This window comes from Physeter macrocephalus, chromosome 10 (genome assembly GCF_002837175.3).
Source record: "Physeter macrocephalus isolate SW-GA chromosome 10, ASM283717v5, whole genome shotgun sequence".
Taxonomy (NCBI): domain Eukaryota; kingdom Metazoa; phylum Chordata; class Mammalia; order Artiodactyla; family Physeteridae; genus Physeter; species Physeter macrocephalus.
The window spans coordinates 12,207,761-12,230,690 of record NC_041223.1 but is presented as its reverse complement, the minus strand read 5'-3'; the positions used below and the strand labels follow the sequence as shown (position 1 = coordinate 12,230,690).

At 36.7% G+C, this 22,930-nt stretch overlaps 1 protein-coding gene across 9 annotated transcripts in view; it reads left to right on the top strand.

Moving 5' to 3' along the window:
* SCAF8 (SR-related CTD associated factor 8) overlaps positions 1-22,930 on the top strand; it is a 180,440-nt gene that overhangs the window by 6,894 nt on the left and 150,616 nt on the right. Inside the window, exon 1 of one of the 9 annotated variants that reach the window (XM_055087428.1) lies at positions 21,422-21,669. The exons of the other annotated variants lie outside the window; for them this stretch is intronic. The gene's annotated coding sequence lies outside the window, so the exon portion shown is untranslated. Of the gene's footprint in view, positions 1-21,421; positions 21,670-22,930 lie in introns of those variants that run through there. 9 annotated transcript variants of the gene reach the window in all.

Here is a 22,930-nt window from a genome sequence, read left to right as displayed (position 1 = left end):
ATTTATTTCGTCTTTGTAATTCTGCTTTGCCAGTTTCTGGTACACCATATTTTAAAGTCAAGGAAGGCTATGTAAATATGTTACGGTATCTACTGTAGGTCAGGAAATACGTTAGGAGCTTTGACACTACTCTATTTAGTCAGAATGGGGAATATAGATTATTTGTTCATGTTTTTAAAAGACATTTGTGGCTATTAATTTAATGTATGCCAAATTTGTTTTTAAAATAATTCTGCAACTTAGTATACTTTATAAAGGCGGACTAGTATACTTTATAAAGACTTAGGATTTCATTCATTTATTCATTTAACCAGTACTTAATGAATGCTTACCATACACCAGCCATTTTTCTGTCTGCTGGGATACAGTTGCAAACAAGACAAGCAAAAAGCATACCCTCTTTGAGCTTATGTTCTTGTAATCCTTTTCCTTTCACCTCATCAGCTTTGTGTGCAATGACCTTGCTGCAGAGCTAGTGAGGCTGGGCAGGCATTACTGACTCTGGGCTTGCTTCTTTGCTAGGAACTGGGTGAGACTGAGCAAGTAGACTTCTTAAACAAAAATGTGATCTTATATTTTCAACAATGGGGAAATAAGACAGGCTACTCTGTTTTATTTTAAACTAAATTGTCGTATTAAATCTCCATTTGGCATTTTGGAATCATAACTGTTCTTAGAGAACACGGTTTTAAGGATGTTTTCTTTTGTGAGTGAGATATTAATTAGTCTCCACATGTAAACAAAAAATACTTTTAAGTGGTGACCAAACCCTTAAGAATTTGGAAGGATAAGTTAATGAATATTTTTATTTTTGAAACAAACTTTCCCTTGATTTGAGTGCATGAAAAAAATTTGGTGTCTCTCTTTTTCTCTCTTCTATAAACACTAATTTTCTGAATTTGATTTAATTCCTTGGGGCTTGTGAGTGAAGGATGAGAAGTTTGGATCATGTATTTTATGATCTTGGGAACTTGGGAAATGATATAATCTTTTTAATCTGGGTCACAGTATCTAAAAGATTGACCAGTACCCCTGAAACTAATACAAGTTGTATGTCAGCTGTATCTTAATTTTTTAAAAAATGTTGACAGAGTCCTGGTTAATGACTTTCTTTAGTTTAGTAATGTTTTTGATACTGTAAAGTTTTATGGTTAAAAAAAATGATACAGGCATTTGAATTTATTGAAATGGTAAAAAGAATGTTGAATAAGTTAAATTTTTTGCAAACCAAAACACATAGCAAATGTCTAGTTTCTAAAACAGCCACTTGTTATGGTGAAAAAAATGTCTGGCTTGTGTAATTTTGAAGTATTTTTTATTTACCAAACATGGTTAAGAGTGAGCCACTTTATAATATATAGTGTTTTATGCACCTCTTTACCCCAACCATTATTATGTTTCTGTGGATCTTTAGGATTAATTTGTGAGAAAAGTAGAATAGGTGCTATCTTCATTTTACAAACAAGGGAACTGAGGCCTACCATTGTGATTTTACCGAGGAAAAGCAGCTTTGTGTTAGAGCTGAGACTAGAAGGGCCGACTCTCAACTCCTGGTTGAGATGTAAAGGAGAACCATCTGTGTAAAGGAGAACCATCACTCGATTTTTCACAATTCTTTTTGCTGGTATAATGTCCAAATATGAATTAACTATTTTTTCCCACTTTTTATACTTTATTTTTACGACGTCAGATTTACAGAAAAGTTGGAAGAGTGATAATTTTTATGTACACTTCATCCTGATTCCTCTATCTAGTTAATTTAATCATATTTGCTTTCTTATTCTCTTTCTCTCTTTACATACACATGAACGGCACATGGAAACTTTTGTTCTGAACATTTGGAGAGTAAACTGCAATTAATGCCTTTTAGTTCTAAATATAACTATTTTCTGAAAACAAGGACATTCTCTTATGTAACCATAGTACAGTTATCAAAATCAGGAAATTAATATTGATATAATGCAATTGTCTGCAGACCTTCAGATTTCACTGTCTGTACCAGTAACGTCCTGAATAAAAAGAGTAAATCTAAATCCTACATCACACCTTGCATTCACTTGTCATGTCTGTCTAGTGTCCTTTAATCTGGAGCAGTTGGTTTATTACTTTGTCTTTTGTGACCTTTGATGATTGATGAGAATAGGCCAGTTATTTTTAGACTTCCCTCAATTTGGATTTGTCTGCTGTTGCTTTAGCATTAGTTTAAGGTTATGCCTCTTTAGCAGGAATAATCCAGAAGTAATATTTTGTCCTCAGGAATCACATGATGTCTATTTATCCCATTAGTAGGGATGTTAACTTTTTTCTGCAAGGTTTCTCCATTGTAAAATTACTGTTTTTCCCTTGTGGCAGATATCTTTTTTTAAAATTAATTAATTTATTTTTGGCCACGCCGTGCGGCTTGCAGAGTCTTAATTCCCCAACCAGGGTTCGAACCTGTGCCCCCTGCAGTGGAAGCACGGAGTCCTAACATCAAACTTCACACTTTTTTTTTTTTTTTTTTATAGCATCCAGTTAGTTCTTGCCTGAATCAGGACTAAGATGGTTGTCAGATTTTCTAAGTCTGTTGTTTATTTATTATTGGCAGTCCATAAGAGCTTTTCCTTCTCCCCATTTATGTATTTATGCATATCGGTATGAACTCAAGGATTCTTTTTTTATTCATTGGGGTGTTTTGATGTCAGAGATCCTTCAGGCTGGCGCCTGTGTCAGTTTGACATGTGCTTATCATTTTTTGAGTACTCACTTTCTTGTATAATAAGATATTCCCACCCCAGCTCTGGAATCAGCCTTTCTCTGAGGAACCCTAGTTTCTTCTGGTGGTTATGTGTTAACAGATTGAGCTAGAAATTGGGTATATGTCTGAACATGCTTATGTGTGTGTGTGTGTGTATATATGTGTATGTATACACACACATACACAAATTGTTGTTGTTTATCCATCTGCCTATCTAAAAAGCCATGAGTTCATCCTATCACCAGTAACAGTCCAACACTGTAGGATTCATTCTGGCCTTTCCCTTTTGCAAATCTGTAGTTCCTTTCTCTGACAGTGAGAAAACTAGTTCCCATTATCCACAATATATTTACTTACTGTTTTATCAATCCTAAAATTACTTATTATCAGTCCTAAACTACGCAGAAAGTAGTTTCAGAATTCTAAACCATAGGTCTGAAAACAAACCTATTAACTAGAATTTAGTATTTGTTTATAGTTCATCTTTTTTAGCCTGAGGATATATAGTCAAAATGCAGTGTTCAAAAATTGCTTTGTGAGTTTTTTCTCCCTTAATGTAGTGTTGCTATTCTTTTGAAATATAATTTGGCGGGTTTTTTTTTTTCTGTTTGTATTCCTTTGTTTTTTCCTCCATCCGTTTTTGTGATGTTTTAGTATGTAAAATATTAAACATAAATTAACTTTAATCCTCCTTTACTTCTTATTAATCTCAGCATTATAACCACTTATGCTCTGGTGAAAAAAAAGAGAAATGAAACAAAAAACCATTTCCTTAGTATTCTTCAAATCAGATAAACCAAAACTTAGAGGTTTAGATATGGAGAAGGTCTTAGGTGAAAAATATGTTTCTGGTAGCAGAGATTCAATTCACAGGTGAAAGTACGTATTCAGAAAACTTTCATTCTCTTTTGAATGGAATCTCCATTCAGGGTTTCTGTAGAGGGCCAGATGGTAAATATTAGGTTTTGTGGGCTGCGTATGTCTTTTTTGCATAATCTTGTTGGTTTCTCACAGTTCTTTTAAAATGTAAGACCATTCTTGGCTTGAGGGCCTACAAAAATAGGCCATGGGCCATACACTTATGGCCTTACTGCACTCTGAAACCTAAGAACTTGGTTAATAACATGCTACTTGCAAATCAGAATTATAATTGAGCAGGAAGATGTATTCTTTTATAGGATTTATAAGCCTTTTCAACATCAAAAGCAGAAGCAAAATAACTTAAAAAGCTGCCTTAGTGAAAATATTTATTCAACATGTTTTTTGAGCACCTACCACCATGTGCAGATGTGCAGGCACTATTGTAGGCTCTAGAGATGTAAGTGTACAAAACACACACACACAAAAAAAACCTCTGTCCTCCTGGAGTTTACATTCAGTTTTTTTGTGTGGGTGTGTACTGGAAATGAACGTTTCTTGTTTTTCCACATTTAGTGACTTCTGATCGACTAAAAGTTTTTTTCGTATTAATTGCAGAGCGAGCATTCTTTCTTGAAAACTTGGTAAAAAATGCAGCAAAGGGAGCAAACTTTTAAAAGCTTTCTTCATTTCTTCCTGTCTCCCAGTCATGATACTTTCATTGTGTAGCTACACTAACTCACTAAAGGAAGATAAGAGAAACCTCATTAATTGGGCACAGAACCCAGACCTAATTTGTTCAACAGTGTACATAACAGTAATCAGCTAATCTTCCTTTACTGCTTAAATGAATGAATGAAAAAATTTTTTTAATTAATTAATTTATATGTTTATTAATTATTTTTGGCTGCGTTGGTTCTTTGTTGCTGTGCTTGGGCTTTCTCTAGCTGCGGCGAGCAGGGGCTACTCTTTGTTGATTGCAATGCGCGGGCTTCTCATTTGCGATGGCTCCTCTTGTTGCGGAGCACGGGCTCTAGGCGTGCGGGCTTCAGTAGTTCTGTCGCACGGACTTAGTTGCTCTGCGGCATGTGGGATCTTCCTGGACCAGGGATCGAACCTGTGTTCCCTGCGTTGGCAGGCGGATTCTTAACCACTGCGCCACCAGGGAAGTCTGAGAATGTTTTTTAAAGTATTGCCCAAAGTTAAGGACCACTGTGAAAGTAGTTGCTTGTGTAGTTTTCTTGAAAGAGAAAGTCTCCTGATAATGCTAATAATGCATTTACCAAATAAAAGCTTAAAAACTATGTGTAGGTTATCTATCTTGTGCCTGGCTAAATACCAACACCTTTGAATAAAAATCATGAAAATGAGATTTTACCACGTTGTATGTTAGTTGCTGTGACTTCTAGCTTTGAGTAGTTTTTCTATAAGCATTTAATAAACAAGTTAGTGCCCCTCCCCCCCTTTTAATGCTTTATTGAAATACGAGTGACTGCTTTTGTAAGGATTATTAACATGTTTGGCTTTGTTTTTTTTACACCAAGAAAAGTGGTTTTTATTTTTATAGCAATTCCTCTTATTGGGCAGAATTTTCTAAATTCTTGTTCCCATTTTGTCAGAGAACTCAGACCTCTTTTAGAGGCCTCTCTCTGCTTTGGTGGCAATTACAAGAACAGGGGTTGTGACCAGCTTAGCTGAAGAGGATTGATATCCCAAAGGAGTAGGCCAGAGGCTGCCACATCATTCCTAGTACAAAATTTCCCAGTCAGTACTTTGATTCATTTGCAAAATCAAAGGATTAGATATCTCAGGCATCTTAGAGCTGTTAACAGAGAGTGGTTCCAAATAATTTTGTGAGTGCTTCCTTTATTTTGCTAGTTCCTCAAGATTGTCAGACAATTTTTTCATTCTATTTTAACTATAATACAGTTTTCAAATTGCTAGAATGCAATAATAACCCACAAAGGTTCTAATGTAATAGCAACTAGTGGTTGGAAGGAATGCCGGAAAGTAGTGGCTGGTCCTTTGAGCCTTGTTATTTATGTGTATTTGCCATCTATCAGGCATTGTATTCTGCAGGGTGGTTACCAGGTTAATCAGATACCTATGTCCTTTTTCTCAGACAGCTCATATTTTAGTAGGGGTGGGGTTGGGAATGGACTACCACAAAGGGTAAGAAGGTAACGTGATATGAATACTATGATACAAAGAGTAGTGGTGCAGACAGTTTATAAAAGCTAACTTGTTTATTAAATGCGTATAGAAAAACTACTCAAAGCTAGAAGTCACAGCAACTAACACAACGTGGTAAAATCTCATTTTCATGATTTTTATTCAAAGGTGTTGGTATTTAGCCAGGCACAAGATAGATAACCTACACATAGTTTTTAAGCTTTTATAAACAGTTTATAAACAGTGTGTGTATACTCTTCTGTGTATATCATGTACACAGTATGATGGAGGAGACATTGTGTAAGGCAAAGGCTAGAGATCATTTTCAAGGAAGTGGCAGCTTTGGGTAGGGGAGGTGGTTGGGAGGACAGCTGGAGGGTCAGGCAAGGGTCTTCTGATGAAGGGTCTTTGTATACTATGCACAAGACTTCATTTTTAATCAGAAGGGAATGGAGATTTTGAAGGGTTTTTAATAAAAGCACAAGTTTTAAATTTGTATTTTAGAATGATGATTAATATCTTTGCGGAACAGGGCAGGTCGATGAGGGGTGAGATTGAGGGAAGGAAGGTTAAATTACTATAGAGAAGATGAGCTCAACTACAGTAATAATGGGGAAGAGATGACTAGATGAATGCAAAATAAATTTAGTAATAATAGGGAGCTGGATATAAGGAAGAGGGTGGTGCCACAGGGCTTTGGCTGAGTGACAATGAAGATAAAATGATATGGTACCAATCAATTAATAGGGCACATCAGGAGGAGCAAAACACTAGAGGAGAAAGATAATTTGGTGGGTTGGATGAGGGATCATTTTTTCCACCGCGAATAAAAGAGTATGGAAGGAGGATTGAAATCACCCATATCTCAACCCCCCCCCCCCCCGCACCAAGACAGTGTAACTAGTTTGTTGAATACACTTGTAGTTTTGAGCATCTTGAAGATTTGGTGTCTATGGGACATCAAGGTGGAGATAACCAGCTGGATATAGGTCAAGCACTTAGAGAATAGGCTAGAGATGGGGATTAGGGGGAGATGATGTAGAAAAAGAAGAGAAGAAGGCTTGGGGCAAAATCTTTTAGAATCTTTTATCTTACTCAGTTTGGTTTTTTTTTTTTTTCTTTGTTTTAGATAAGGATTGACCCTTTCTATCATATTGTATTTGTGAATGTAAGGACATTTTTAAGCAACTCTGCTTGGAATTTGCCTGATTTTAAATTCTGTTTATACAACCAGATGTTCTTATATGCAATTAAAAGTTAAGTAGTAAATTGCATGGTCTGTGAATACAATTAAAGATTTAAATTTTGTTTAACGAAACTTTATTAGAATTCCTTAACATTGAGCCTACTTGTATCGAGTGTTTTCTTAGCTCTTCTGGGTCACTAGTTTTTTATCATAACTCTGTTTTCAATAACCAATTTATTGTGAACATGGAATTGTGGTGAATTTAAATACTGTATTATTAGAAATAGAACCCATATTTATTTGAAAAATTCCAGCTAATATGAAGGGGATTGACAAATGAATTATTCTTTCTCTTGTTCTCATTTTGGCCATTTCACTGTTAATAGATTACTTATCAGTTATTTAGTACCTCTAAAATTAAGAGGAGGTAAAATTCACATCTTTTTATTTTAGTGTTACAAAAATAGGAAAGAACTGAAATTAAAGGAAGGTGGTTGTTTGGATTCCTGGGAAAATTTAAACTGAAGACTTATTTTTATATATGTACATGTTTATATTTATACATTTTGTTTTCTCATGGAGAATCATTTCTGTTCTCTTTGATTTTAGAATGGGGTAGCTAAAGACCATTACACTCATGTTAAGCATTTGTAGTTATAGGTTCTATGATTGGGTTTCTTGTTTACTTCCTTGTTAATGCTTACACTTGATTTCCAGAAATTACAAATTTTAGACCTGAAACACTTGTGATAGTATATCATTTAATAGACAGATGAAGAATCAAGACCCAAAGGTGGTGAAACTTGTTAAGAATCACAGTTTATGAGAGGCATATAGTTAGCAACCAAATCAGAAGAAATTTCTGTTCTTTGCGTCTCAGTTCATTGTTTTCACTTTTTCAGTATAATTTTTTGAGTGAGATTTCGGTAGTGTTCATGTATGTTGTAGGTGGAGGAGGAGTGGGAATTGGTGATTCTTAGTAAATTAATATCACTTTATGCTAACCCTGGACCAGAATGAGGAACAAATTTCTAGGCTGCTGCTTCCCTGCTCATAAAATAGGGTGCCATAGGAAAACACGCATTCCTTGGCAAAGAGGTATTGTACAGTAACACCCACTTAGCCAGCAGTTTTCTAGCAACCCAGCCCTCTGCAGAAAAGTAAAAAAAGCCTTTTTTACTTATCTTGTACCTTCTTCGTAGGAGAGGGATACAGTTACTCTATAAGCCTGTATCATTAGCATGTTTCTAATTTTCATTTTAATAATGGTGGCTACTCTGTAACTGCTTTCTTTAAATTTTCATAGACTGCTGTTTAGAAAGCTCCTGGTACAGGTATTTTAAGGCACAACAATGCTACAAAATTAATGTGGTTGCTTTCAAAGTAAGAGGTGATAGATTACAGTTGGCAAGGAAGGAGGTAGTTGTTTTACCATTTATGAAATGTGATTAGACAAGATAACTTTTAAGATCTCTTAAATATTAGCCCTAATGAATAAGTTTTCTAATTAATTTTTCTTAGCTTCAGTTTACTCATTTTAAAAATAGGGATAGTGATACCTTCCCTGACTACCTCTCAGAATTGGTTTAAATATTTAAAATATTGGCTGGTTTGAAATATTCAAAAAAGTTGGTTGGTGTATATAAAATGTTAAATATTCAGAGAAGTTGGTTTTAATATATAAAATTGTAAAATAATTTTATAAAGTACTTGGAAAGCTAAAGAATACTAGTTCTAATATTCTTAGTTTCTAGAGAAAACTAAAGAGTACTAAGAAAAGTAGTTTTTGTTGTTGTTGTTTGTTTTTTTTAAAGCTGCTACTGGGAACATTTACTGTCCTTGTGGATGTCTCTTTTGCCGTGGAAAGTATTTTCATATTGTAACATTTTAATAATGGATAAAAGTTTTGGAGAGTATGAGCTATAAAGAAAGTGCTGTATTATATTCAACATGTTTTCCAAGTTGGAGAAATATTTATGAGTTGAACAAAACTTTTGAATATCAGACAGTAACAAAATACAGACCATGATATATTTTGGACCAGTATTATTTATGGTCATCATTTATAAGAATTTCAATGTTCTACTAAATCCAGCAAGGCTTTTAAGATAATGAATTTTAAATAGTTACTAGGAGTATAATTTTGCACCAGATTGTATTTAAAGTATGTATGTCACATATATATATATGTGTACACGTTTACGTTTATATATACACACACAGACACACATATAGATACATATAGAAAATTCTGAAAAGTAGCCTACCAGCCTTTTAGCAGTGGTTGTTTCTTAAGAGAGAAGTAGGTCGATAGGGTGCAGCGAATGAGAGTTTTCAGCGTTTGGAATTTTTCATTCAGCATCTATTACCATACCAGTTTTGTAATATTTCCCTCAAACCCAAAATATTATGTGTATTAGCTTTGGGGAGAAAGATGGAGTTGGTCTGTTTTAATGTTATTTGAATTAAATCCTTTAGAGAAAGTGAGCTTCCTTGTTAAGGGTTGGAAGACTCTTAAAACTTTATCAGTAGGCATATAAGCTTCATAATCTGTTGTCTTTAAATCTTCTTGGTTATTATTATTAGTTAGGTTGATGCTATTACATGGTTGTCTCCACGGTCATCTACCATCTTACTCAGCGACTCAGTTGTGTATGTTTAGTTGGATGCTACTTGGAGGACTTTGCTTTGTTTTTTTGGAAACTGAGTGTTGGGGTAGCCAGAAGAACTGGGTTTGAGACATGGCTCTGTAACTTAATACCAGTTTGAATTTAGTTAGGTCATTTACCCTAAGTTTATATATCTGTAAAATGAGAATAACAAATAATAATCTTACTGGGCCATTCTGAAGGTAAAAGTGATATAGCATGTATAATATGATAGTGCTTAATAGTTGACAGAGTGCCATAGAGATGAAAAGTAATATTTATTTTTAAAGATTTTTTAATATATATATAAATTTATTTATTTATTTTTGGCTGCATTGGGTCTTCATTGCTGCGTGCAGGCTTTCTCTAGTTGAGGCGAGCGGGGGCTACTCTTCTTTGCAGTGCACGGGCTTCTCATTGCAGTGGCTTCTCTTGCTGCAGAGCACGGGCTCTAGGCACGCAGGCTTCAGTAGTTGTGGCACACGGGCTCAGTAGTTGTGGCGAGCGGGCTCTTGAGCACAGGCTCAGTAGTTGTGGTGCACAGGCTTAGTTGCTCTGCGGTGTGTGGGATCTTCGTGGACCAGGGCTTGAATCCGTGTCCGCTGCATTGGCGGGTGGATTCTTAGCCACTGCGCCACCAGGGAAGCCCGTAATATTTATTTTTATCTTTCTTCTTTATTATGCTACTGCCTATCTGTTTTTTTTTTAGTTTTTGCATTTGTTGCTTATATTTCTGAAATGATTTTACTGTAAGGCCTGCTAGTCTTTTGGTCTACTTATTCTCTCTCTGATATTTAGTCTTCAGTATTTTATTCTTCATCTCTTCACTTCTTAGCTCTTCAGGAAAGACTGTAATTTTGCTTTTCTCTTCCGGGATTCAGTCCCATATCTTCTAGGTATTATGTGTACATAAAATGGCATTGTTATCACCCCAATCTAAATTTGTCTTTCTTCTACAAACTTACTTTTTAGACTTCCTCTTGATGTCAGCAATAAAAGTGTGTTCCCAAACACTCAGACCTGAAAACTTGGAATTTTCATAAGTGCCTCTCTTTTATTTGTATCTTTTCAGTCATGAAATCCAATGAATTATTTTTAAAAATATGTTTTGCATCCTTCCCTTCCCTTTTATTCTTAGTACGAATACTTTGGTCCATGTCTTCATAACTCCCCACTTGTTTTGTTATAGTCAGTTTTTAATTGGCTTTTAATTTATTATTCTCTGTTCTCTCTTGTTCATACAGTAGAACTACATTTTTTAAGATTACTAGATTAATTTTTACTAGGTTAATCTCTTTGAACAACTGTTTGAATCACTTTGTATTTTGAAAAACCATTAAGAGTCCTTTGCCTTCAGCTGTGCAGAGTTCTTAACTGTGGATTTAATGCTTTTTATAAGACTATTTTATAAATAAGTTATTTGTAAGTATTTATAAATAAATATCAATATGTTTGTCATATGCATTGCATATTTGGAAATGCTATGAAATAGGAAGATTTACTATATGCAAAGCTATACACTGTGTATTCCCATCTTTGTGTCTTGTTTTTGGTACTTAGTGATACTCCAGTAGGAAAGCACAGCAGTCTGTTGAGATATTAATGCATGCCCATTAGGAAATAGCCACTTCTCCAATCCTTTGTGAAAATTACTGCTTGTCAAGAGATTTATTGATGAGTATGCTATATATGTAAATAGTGTAGAAGCAGAATCACAGCTGTAACAGGAATGCTCTCTTTTTCCAGTCAGTCCATTTCACTTCCATTTTCTTTATTAAACCTTTTATTTGTTGTTTCTAACTACATTTCATTTGTCTGAATACCTTCCCCAGTAGCATTTTTTATTTTGGCACTAAATTATGCCCCGTGTTCTTATTTTCATGAGGCAAAGTCTTAAGGTCCTCATGGATCCCCCATTTTTAAATACTAGTTTGGTATGTTATTCCTTGGTTAAATGCGTATGGGAACGTGTGGGAAGAAAAAGATGCTCAGTCACTAATGGTTAAGTAAATTGTTTCCCCATACACCAGCTTTTTAATATACACACTTCGGATTAGTACCTCCAAAAAATTACCTGTGATTACATTTTAGAGACCTTTGGGGTCATTAGTGAATTGTCAGAGCTGACAGTGGTAAATCTCAGAATATGCAGAATCTGCTATATTAGAGTAATGGTGTGTCTTTGACCCTCCCCTTCCACTTCAGTAGATTGTTAGATAGTTGAGGTGAAGGTCTTTGTTATCTTTTATCCCCTGAAGGGCTTAATATATTGTGCATATCTACAGTAGCTAATCAGTGGATGTTGGTTTGATTTAAGTCACCGACTAGCTTTGACCTGTTGTTAATCAGTTCAGTTTGGCTTTGTATTTCCCAGTTCTTTTTGTTCTATTTGTTTTTAGTTGGTTTTGTTTTGTTTTTAGTTGGTTTTACCTTGATTGATCTGAGTAAGATTATTGCGTGAGTGCTTATGATTAACTGTCAAAGTAAATTTGAAAGTAGGTACACAAGGGTGATTGTTGTACGTCAATTACAAGTTATATTGAGATTCAGAGTGAGACATCCCGCTCCTTTGAAATAGTTCTTTAATTCCATGAATATTGGCATAGGATTATAGATACAGGGTTGCACAGATTATTAAAAGTAAAGTTTGTGGGGGATCGGAGTAAAGAAGTGTATGTCATCACTCTGGCTTTGGCATTCCGCTCCTTTGAGCACAGTAGATCTGTTGCATTCAGGTGAATTTAGATATGAAGAAGCTGGATAGATTTATTTTTCTAGCTGTGTTTGGTTACCTGATTATCTTTGGAACCTAGTAAGCTAATTTATCAAAGTTAAATCAGCTTATATGTGAATAACTAATATGTGCAAGGAAGTTTTTGCATTTAATTCTTATATTTATGAAGTTGTAGTTATTGCAAATATTTTCTATTTGTCATGTAACATTAGACATTTCCATATTTCTGCATTAATAATGTGTATATCAGGTTAACGTTCTATCTCTTAGTATACCTTACTAAATCTCTCTTCCTGGACATTTTTTTTTAACTGCCATATAAAATGTTGATGTAAAAATAATCATGATTATGGCCTTTTGCTTCTTAAAATGTGTAAAGTCACTGGTGAGATTTTATAGCTCTTATATTTAGTGCCATACTGTCTTTTTCTTCCAGATACTGTAGTTGTCAGTTCTAAAATTTCCATTTGGTTCTTTTTTGTAGTTTCTCATTCTGTACTGAAAACTTCTATCTTTGCATTTATTTCAAGAGTTTTCTCCTTTACCTTATTTAGAATGATTTTTAAAGTCCTTGACTGATAATTCCAACATCAGCGTCATTTTGGGGTTGGCATCTGTTGACCCTTGATCAGTGTGGACAGATTTTCCAGGACAGTGAGAGAGAGAGAGAGAGAGAGAGAGAGAGAGAGAGAGAGAGAGACAGTGTGTGTGTGTGTGTGTGTGTGTGTGTGTATGTGTGTATGTGTGTTTTGGTATGTCAAGTAAGTTTGGCTTGTATACTAGACATTTTCAATATTGTATTGTAGTATTTTATTAAAATCCTCTGAAGAATGTTGATTTTTGTTTAGCAGGTATTCAACTTGGTTTGGTTCAGGATGCAAGTTCTGTCTTGCCTTTTTGGGTGGTTCCAATGTCAGTTCAGTTTTCAAAGCATTTCTTTTGCTGTTTAGGTGTGCCCAGCATATGTTCCACTCAGTTGTCTAGGTATTGGGTAATGATTTACATAGATACTAGTTCTCAAAGCCTCTGCTGGGCTTCTTTGGGTCTGTTTCACACAGGCACAATTTTAGGACAAGCCCAGGACTTACGTTGGGCTCCTCTCTATCTCTCTCTGGGGTTCCCATACTCTCTCCAGATCCCAGGGCATCCTTTTCCTTGTTCTCTGGACAAAAAGTCAGGTTTCTCTCCAGGTTTAGCCTTCAGAGTGAAGTGGCAAGAGAGAGAAGAAAATGGTATTTTGGGATAGTAGGGGCCCTTTTCCTGTCTGGAGATGGCTTTTCTCTTGGCGTTTTTGGTGCTGGGGTGGCAACAGTGGCTGTCCTTTAACCTTTAGCAGGGCCTGGGAAGAAAAGGGAAGAGGAGTTTTTTCCCTCACCGCTGCTTCCTCAGTAGTGTGGACCGTTCCTTTTAGCTAGTCTTCTGGCTAGATGAAGGGGGTTTCCCCTTGTATTGTGTTTTTAATTCTGGTATTGGCTGCACCATTTGATAATGCTGGCTCTGGGATAAAAGCCTGGAAATGACAGAGGAACACAAAACACTGCAAAATTTTTTACCTTAACATCCACACACAGCTCCCCGCCTGGCTGTAACTGGTCATTATTCAAGTTTGACTCCAGTGGGCTTGGTGTTCCCTTTTACAGAGTCCTCAGGTAGTTGTTTTTTATATGTAGTCAGTAGGGTTTACTTGTAATCGGTGAGAGAGAGGCTACAGGTGCTCACTCCATCTTGGCCGACTGTAACTCCTATGAACCTTTTTAAAGCGTATTTTTTAACCTCCCCTTTCCAGGGACTTGGGAAGGTTGTATAAATTTGGATGTTGGATTAAAGGACCATGCAAATAAGTTCTTGTGGCCTAAATTTAGTTCTTTAAATGGTAATATTTTGGGGGGAGAGATGATAGTTTTTCTTTGTTACTAACACAGTTTTAAGCTATAACTTAGTTTCTAAAATAGCTTCCTTTTTGACAGTATTTAAAACTATAATATTAACCTTAGATGTCTGCCATGCTTGAGAAATGGGATATTCTGCTTAATAATATAAAAGGTTAATCGTTTATGTGAAACTGCTTATAGCCGATAGCAAAAGATAATTTATGAAGGATATAAACATTTGTATTTGTCATAATAATCTTGTTAGCACCTTTATATATCAAATTCTGGCTTTTTGTTTTTCATTTTCTGTTTTTTTTTTTTTAATTAGAGGATCTCTAACACACACACACACACACACACACACACACACACACACACACACACCCCGCCAAAGCTTGGTATATAGATTTGATCTTACTGGACAAATGTCTGCATAATTCAGATTTATAATTTTTAAAAAATAGGCATCATTTCCTTTTATAATATCTTACATTTTTAAAAAAGGGATTCTGGGGCTTCTCTGGTGGCACAGTGGTTAAGAATCTGCCTGCCAATGCAGGGGACACGGGTTTGAGCCTTGGCCTGGGAAGATCCCACATGCCGCACAGTAACTAAGCCCAGGAGCCACAACTACTGAGCCCACGTGCCACAACTAGTGAAGCCCGCGCTCCTAGAGCCCATGCTCTGCAACAGGAGAAACCACTGCAATGAGAAGCCCACGCACCACAAGGACAGTAGCCCCTGCTCGCCGCAACTAGGGAAAGCCCGCATGCAGCAACGAAGACCCAACACAGCCAAAAATAAAATGAATAAATTAAAAACAGAAAAATTAGACAAGCTGCCATCCTTTTAAAAAAACAAAGGGATTCTAGATTTGAGATTCTGAAAAAGATGTACAATTTTGCATACTCTTCACCATATCACATTATTACCTTCATTATGTGCTTAACTGTACTCTGCAAAGTGTGTCTATTTGTTTATCAGAATGTTGTCCCTCGCCAAAAGCAGCCCATTAGTTCCATGAGAACAGAGACTGTCTACCTGTTCTGATCCATAGTGCCTGGTACTAATTGAGTATATTTGGAATGAGTGATGAATTGTTGGATTTTAGATGATTTGCATTTTCTGCCATCTTCATGCTTTTTTTGCATTTTCCAGTTTTTCCATAGTAAAATATTTTTATAATCAGAAAAAAGTTAGAAGATTTTTTTTTTAAGGTGATTATTTTGTATGTTCTCTCACTGGTTTTTAGGTATTATGTAACATTTCAGGTTTTGTGCTTTGGTGTTAGCAATTATTTATGACCCCCCCCACAAAGATGCATTTGAAACTTTGTTCTGAAGCATTTGAAACTTTGTTCTGAAGTTTTCATGCTGGCACAATATTTAGTGTAAAATTGGGAGTTCTGCCTTTGTTAAAAGCCTGATCTGGTGGTCCTGGCAGAATATCTGTGATGTATCTTTTGTTTAGCCTTTGCTCTTTAAACATTCTGATTGCTCAAGAATATTGCTACTTCAGTAGAAGTTAACCCAAGTTTATAAAGAGCTTTGTTTCAAGTACTTTTTACAAAGAAATTTACTTTAAAAACCGTAGGAAAATGTTGATATTGGTCACATTATTCTTTTAGAATGTGCTTTTCTTAATGTTGGATCTACTACTGTTAGTCTAATGTTAATGTTCTCTGGTCACATTTTGTCATGTCCTGTGAGTCTGATTTTATATGTCACTTTGTTACATGCTTGTATTATCAGATAGTTTATGTTGTATTCCAAACCAAAAGTAATATGGAAGATTGTGCTATATAAAGAGAGGAGAACTCATATGTTAGGGAGTGAGAAGTTTTGGATATGGAGAGTACCTAGTTTTTGACTTGTTGAGGTAAAATTTGTAATGAGGTATATTGGTTCTCAGGTATTAAAGTTGGTGAATATTATGCTCTTTAAAATGACTATCAGTGAAACAAGTCTCTTATTTACTTTAAAAAAAAAATAAATTTATTTATTTTTATTTTTGGCTGTGTTGGGTTTTCGTTGCACGAGGGCTTTCTCTAGTTGCGGCCAGCGGGGGCTAGCTACTCTTTGTTGCGGTGGCTTCTCTTGTGGCACGTGGGCTCAGCTCCTGTGGCTCATGGGCTCTAGAGCACAGGCTCAGCAATTGTGGCGCACGGGCTTAGTTGCTCCGCAGCATGTGGGATCTTCCTGGACCAGGGGTCAAACCTGTGTCCCCTGCATTGGCAGGCGGATTCTGAACCACCACTGCACCACCAGGGAAGCCCTCTTATTTACTTTTTATTCCTATATGCAAAATACTGAATTTCTATTTTTAAAGTTAGGAAAAGACAGAGAACTGTTTTATTTTGAAATGTTAATTTCTCTTGAATACTTTGAATTATAAAAATGGGTTTTGCAAAAATATTTATGAAAAGTAAAAAGATCTATACAGTCAAGTTAGAAAATTAAGATAAATCGTTCACAGCTTTCTTCTACTTTATTCATTTTCTGTTGCTGTGTAACACATTGCCACAAACTTAGCTTGCGGCTTAAGCACCATGTACTTATTTCACAATTTCTGTGGGTCAGGATCTGGCACTGGTTAGCTGGGTCCTCTGCTGATGGGCTCACTAGGCTGAAATCAAGGCGTCAGCCAGGCAGGCTGTGCTCTCATTTGAAATTTGTGATCCTCTGCCCAGCTCATTCAAATTGTTGGCTTAATACAGTTCCTTGCCATCGTAGGACTGAGGTCTCCATTTTATTTGCTGGCTATGGGCTGGGTGTCTTTCGGAGTTCCTAGCAGCCACCCTCAGGTTCTAGTTGCCTTCTTCCTAGTTGTAGCCTTCTTACGTGTGTCTTCACATGGCTGTGAGAGGGAGCTAGTTCTCTGGTGTCTCTTCTTAGAAGGACAGTAATTTTATTGGATAAGGCCTTCACTCTTATGACCTCATTTAACCTTAAATACAATACCTCCATAAAGGCCCTATTTTCAAATACAGTTGACCCTTGAACAACACGGGTTTAAACTGTGAGAGTTCACTTATATGTGGAATTTTTTTCAATGGTAAATGCTACAGTACTAAACAACCCGTGGTTGGTTGAATCCACGGATACAGAACCGTAGATACGGAGGGCTGGCTATAAGTTACATGTGGGCTTTTGACTATGTGGAGGGTCATCACCCCTAACTCTTGCATTGTTCGGTGGTCACTGCACAGTCACGTTAGGGATTGGGACTTCAACATATGAATTTTGGGGGAGAGATACACTGTAGAAGGCCAGGTTGGCAAGTGGAGTTAAAACAAGATTGTATTAAAATATAATGGTTACATTTTTCAAAATAACGTATGCATGTAGTTTCTTTTCAAGTACAAAAGAGATTTTATTGGAAGCTCTTCCTTCTCACCCTATGCTGGATCTCCAAAAAGAACAGTGTTTTAATTCATAACACTTCTGATGATAACCTTCATATCACTGAGCAATAATTTTATATGTGTTTCTTTAATGGTCAGTTTTAGACAGTGACATTTTGCAACGGTAGGTGAGGCATTAGTTCACTTGTGCTGGTCTTGCGCTCTGAGTACCTTGATTTAGAATGGTGAGACTGGATTTTTGCAGGGCAAATTATTTCCCTCTTTGGCTGTATCTGTGTGTTTTGGGGCTTGTGGATTTCTCTTTGTTTCATCAGTTAACCAGTCCTCTTATCACACTTCCATTTTCTGGAAATTTTCTTGTCTGCTTATTCTGTTCCCATTCCCATTCTACTTTTTATCGTGAGTTTTAAATACCTTTAAAAAATTATTTCTTTTTTGTCCTGCCAATAAGAAGAAGAAAAGGAAAAGGTGGTCAGCATGCTATCTTGAATTGAAAGTACCAAGATTGTGTTGGATCCAGGAACTTTTGTGATTGTCTGATTTCTTAGGAGATTTGAAGGATCCTAACTCTAGTATTCTCAAGGCCCTGAAGGACCATTGTAGAGAAAAATGAATTGGATTGATTAATATTTTAGGTTCACACTTAAGGTTAATTCGTATTGGACATAGAATCAACCTTGAAGGCATAAGATTAATCTGTAAATGAGCAAGATTTTACCCCAATTTAGTGATTCTCTTGGGTTTGTCACAGGGTTTTTTGTTGCACTCTTCCAGGGTCATGGTAGAATTCATTTAATATTGCTCAAATTGGGAAAGGCACTAAAATTTTTGAAGTGAAGAGTTTGCTCGAAATAACAAGCATGAAGTACAGCATTTTGTTAAATTTTGGGTAATGAGCCTTACTCAGTGCATAGATGAGGAAAGGCCTGAATACACTTTGCAGGACGTGAGAGTGTCGTGTTTATCCAAAAACAAACAAGTAAACAAAGTTGCGTGTTTGTAGGATTGAGAAATAAAATTGCCCAATATCGGGTTGACCTGGTTTTGTAAAAAGGTTATGTTGGAACACACCCTGCCCATTCATATACGAATTGTTTGTGGCTGCTTTCTTTACCCAGGGGTAGTGCTGAGTACAGGCATACCTCAGATGTTTCGGGTTTGGTTCCAGACCACCACAATAAAGCAAATTTTGCAATAAAGCGAGTCACATGAATTTTTGCTTTCCCAGTACATACAAAAGTTATGTTTATACTATACTAGTGTGCAGTAGCATTCAGTCTAAAAAATGTACATGCCTTTGTTTTTCAAACTTACTGCTAAAAAATACCATCATCTGAGCCTTTGGTGACTTGTAATCTTTTTGCTGGTGGAGGGTCTTGCCTCACTGTTGATGGCTGCTGACTGATCAGGGTGGTGGTGCTGAAGTTTGGGATGGCCATGGTAATTCCTTAAACAACAGTGAAGTTTTTGCTGCATGGATTGATTCTTCCTTTTACAAACAATTTCTCTGTAGAATGCAATGCTGTTTAAAAGCGTTTTTCCATAGTAGAACTTTCAAATTGGAGTCAGTCCTCCAAACTCCTGCCTTATCAACCACGTTTATGTAATATTCTGTATCCTTTGTGGTCATTTCAGCAGTCTTCACAGCACCTTCACCAGGATAGAATTCTGTCTCAAGAAACCACTTTCTTTGCTCATCCATAAGAAGCAACTCCTCATCCTTTAAAATTTTATCATGAGATTGCAGCAATTCAGTCACATCTTCAGGCTCCACTTCTAATTCTACTTCTCTTGCTATTTCTGCCACATCTGCAGTTACTTCCTCAGTGAAGTCTTGAACCCCTCAAAGTCAACCATGAGGGTTGGAATCAGCTTCTTCCAAACTCCTGTTAACGTTGATATTTTGACCCTTTCCCATGAATCATGAATATTCTCAATGGCATCAAGAATGGTGAATCCTTTCCAGAAGGTTTTCAATTTACTTTGCCTAGATCCATCAGAAGAATCACTCTCTATTGCAGCTATAACCTTACGAAATATATTTCTTAATAAGACTTGAAAGTTGAAATGACACCTTGATCCATGGGCTGCAGAATGGATGTTGTGTTAGCGGCATGAAAACATTAATCTCATTGTACATCTCCATCAGAGCTCTGGGGTGACCAGGTGCATTGTCAGCAGTAATATTTTGAAAGGAATTTTTTTTTTCTGAGCAGTAGGTCTCAACAGTGAGCTTAAAATATTCAGTATGCTATCTTGTAAATAGATGTGCTGTCCTCCAGGTTTTGTTGTTCCATTTAGAGAGCACAGGCATAGTAGATTGAGCATAATTCTTCAAGGCGGTAGGATTTCCACAGTGGTAAATGAGCATTGGCTTCAGCTAGTCACCAGCTGCATTAACCCCTAACAGGAGAGTCAGCCTGTCCTATGAAACTTTGAAACCAGGCATTGACTTCTCCTCTCTAGCTAGAAAGTCCTACATGGTATCTTCTTCCGACATAAGGCTATTATGTCTACATTGAAAATCTGTTGTTTAGTTTAGCCACTTTCATTAATGGTCTGAGCTAGATCTTCTGGATAACTTGCTGCAGCTTCTCCATCAGCACTTGCTGAGCCAGGCATTGATTTCTTGCCTCTAGCTATGAAAGTCCTAGGTGGCATCTTCCAATAGAAGGCCATTTCATCCACATCGAAAATCTCTAATCTAGTGTAGCCTCCTTCATTGATTATCTGAGCTAGATCTTCTGGATAACTTGCTGCAGCTTCTCCATCAGCACTTGCTGCTTCTCCTTGCACTTTGATGTTATGGAGATGGCATCTTTCCTTAAATCTCATGAATCACCTCTGCTATCTTCACACTTTTCTTCTGCAGCTTCCTCTCCTCTCTCGGCCTTCAGAGAATTGAAGAGAGCTAGGGACTGGCTCTGGATTTGGCTTTGGCTTAAGGGAATGTGGTGTCTGGTTTAATCGTCTATCCAGACCACTAAAACTTTCTCCATATCAGCAGTAAGGCTGCTTTGCTGGCTCATCATTCACGTATTCACTGGAATAGCACTTCTAATTTACTTCAAGACCTTTTCCTTTGTATTCACAACTTGACTGTTTGGTGTAAGAGGTCTATATCACCCTGCCTCCTTCACTGACACAGGGTTGCTACAACCTTCAGTGTGCTAAATATACGCCGTCTGCAAAGCAAGGTGAAATGAAATATGCCTGTTGTGCGATAGCAACTGTGTAGCCTCCAAAGCCTAAAATATTTACTGTGCTGACCCCTGGCCTAATCAATAATGGACAACTTAAAAACTCTTTATTAGAAATGAGTTTTGGGGGGAGTAGCCAGCAGCCACTGAGAAATCTCCGTTTAGGTTAAAGATTTCTCAGAATTTGATTGAAGTCATTAGAAATTGATTTGATTTGAAGAAGTTGTTTTCAGATCTAAAAATGTGCATTTCATGTGGTACCTACAAGTGATAGAATAGAAAATTTAAATGTTACCGATTGAAAGAGCACTTTTCAATGTAACTGAAAGGAGTTGAAAAACAAAAGAATGAATGAGTTAGAGTGAAAACCCAGGCTGTGGTTTAGTATCTTTCCTTTGAATCCATAAGTCTTGAGTAGCCAAAGGAAGGACGTGTCAGGACTGGGACTTCATTAAATTTTAGTAAAGGCATTCTGTGAAGAATTAGATGAAGTGATCTATGCTTTTCTGGCTGTCAGATTTAATAGAGAAATGAGATTTTAGAGAATCTAGATAAATGGTTAGTTGGAAGCACATGTATTCAGCGGGCCTTTGAAAAGTACTTAATGGCTTAGTATTTTTCTAAGTAATACCTTAAGTTTCTGCAGTATTAAAAAGAGGGTCTCTCAGACTTCCCTCGTAGTGCAGTGGATAAGAATCCAACTTCCGATGCAGGGGACACGGGTTCAAGCCCTGATCAGGGAACTAAGATTCCACATGCCAAGGCGCAGCTAAATCCGGGCACTGCAGCTGCTGAGCCCCCACGATCTGGAGCCTGCACGCCATAACGAAAGATCCTGCATGCTGCAGCGAAGACCCCGAGTGCCTCAACTAAGACCTGACACAGCCAAATAAATAAAAGTAAATAAATAAATTTAAAAAAATAAAGAGGGTCTCTGATAAGAACTGACTTTTCATGCTGTTGAAATGTTTTACAAGTCTAAGTTATATTTTCCCTACCTCATTCTCCCAACCTCCCTCCACCCCGCCCAAAAAAAAGGAAGGAAGAAAGAGAGCAAAGCTTTTGATCTGCTAGAATATGGACTAGTGCTTGATTGAAACTTTAGGGCTTTACCACACAAAATGAAAGAAGTTATGTATTGTCAACTATAGGAAGCCCCTGGTGCCTCTTCATTGCCCCAGTCATATAAATTACTATGGAATGTACCTTCAGGTACCTGAATGAATAAATGTTTGATGCATACTTTAATATTATTCATTTAAATGGAGAATGCCTCCAAAGAGAAGGATTTTAATTTAATAATGGCTAACCCTGTTGAGTGACTTAAGTGTGTGTTCTAAAAGCTTTATATGCAGTATTTCTGTGAAATGAGTATTGCTTCTGTTTTCTAAATGAGAAAATTAAGGTTCAGAGGTTTAGCAACTTTGTAATAAGGTAACATAGTTGGAATTAAAATCCAGGTCTTTCTGTGCAAAGCTTGTATGATGCTGTGTCTTATATGGATTTGTTCATTTTAATTTATTCTTAACAAATTCTTTTTCTCAACAAATTCTTATTCTCTGCCAGACACTGAGGATACAGTTTGGACAAAGGGAAAAAAAAAAATCTAAGCAAAAAAGGCAGAGTTTCTCTTCTTAGAGCTTATTCTTTAGTAGGAGAGGGCAGGTCTGGATCTCAGATGGGCTGCAGTCTGGGCCTGCTAAGAACTTCTGGGAAATTGACCTTTGCTTTACACAGCTTGCTGAAAACACTGTGTTGATGTTATTTTGCACCTAGTGAGGTGATTGGCATGCAGTTCGATTTTCTAAAACAGACAGGTAGGAATTGAGGCCATGAGTATATTAAAATTCCCTGTGAGTTTGACAGAGGTAGCTTCTTAAAGGATCGATGGGATCCTAACCCCGGTTGGGCAGTATCATCAACAAGTGGACACCTCTGTGGGAACTTAAAGGGAAAGACGTTTATACTTCTCCCAAGGTTGATTTCAGCTTGGACAGCGCTTGGTGCTCAGTTAACGTCTTATTGCTTAAACTGCATTAAAGGAACTTATATCCTTTGTCTCAAGGATGTCAGTCTTTGTCACCCTTTGGGACAGTCCTTTTAAAAATCAAATATTAGTTAAATAATCATGCAAGTAAGTGTCAAATTCTGTGATGAATG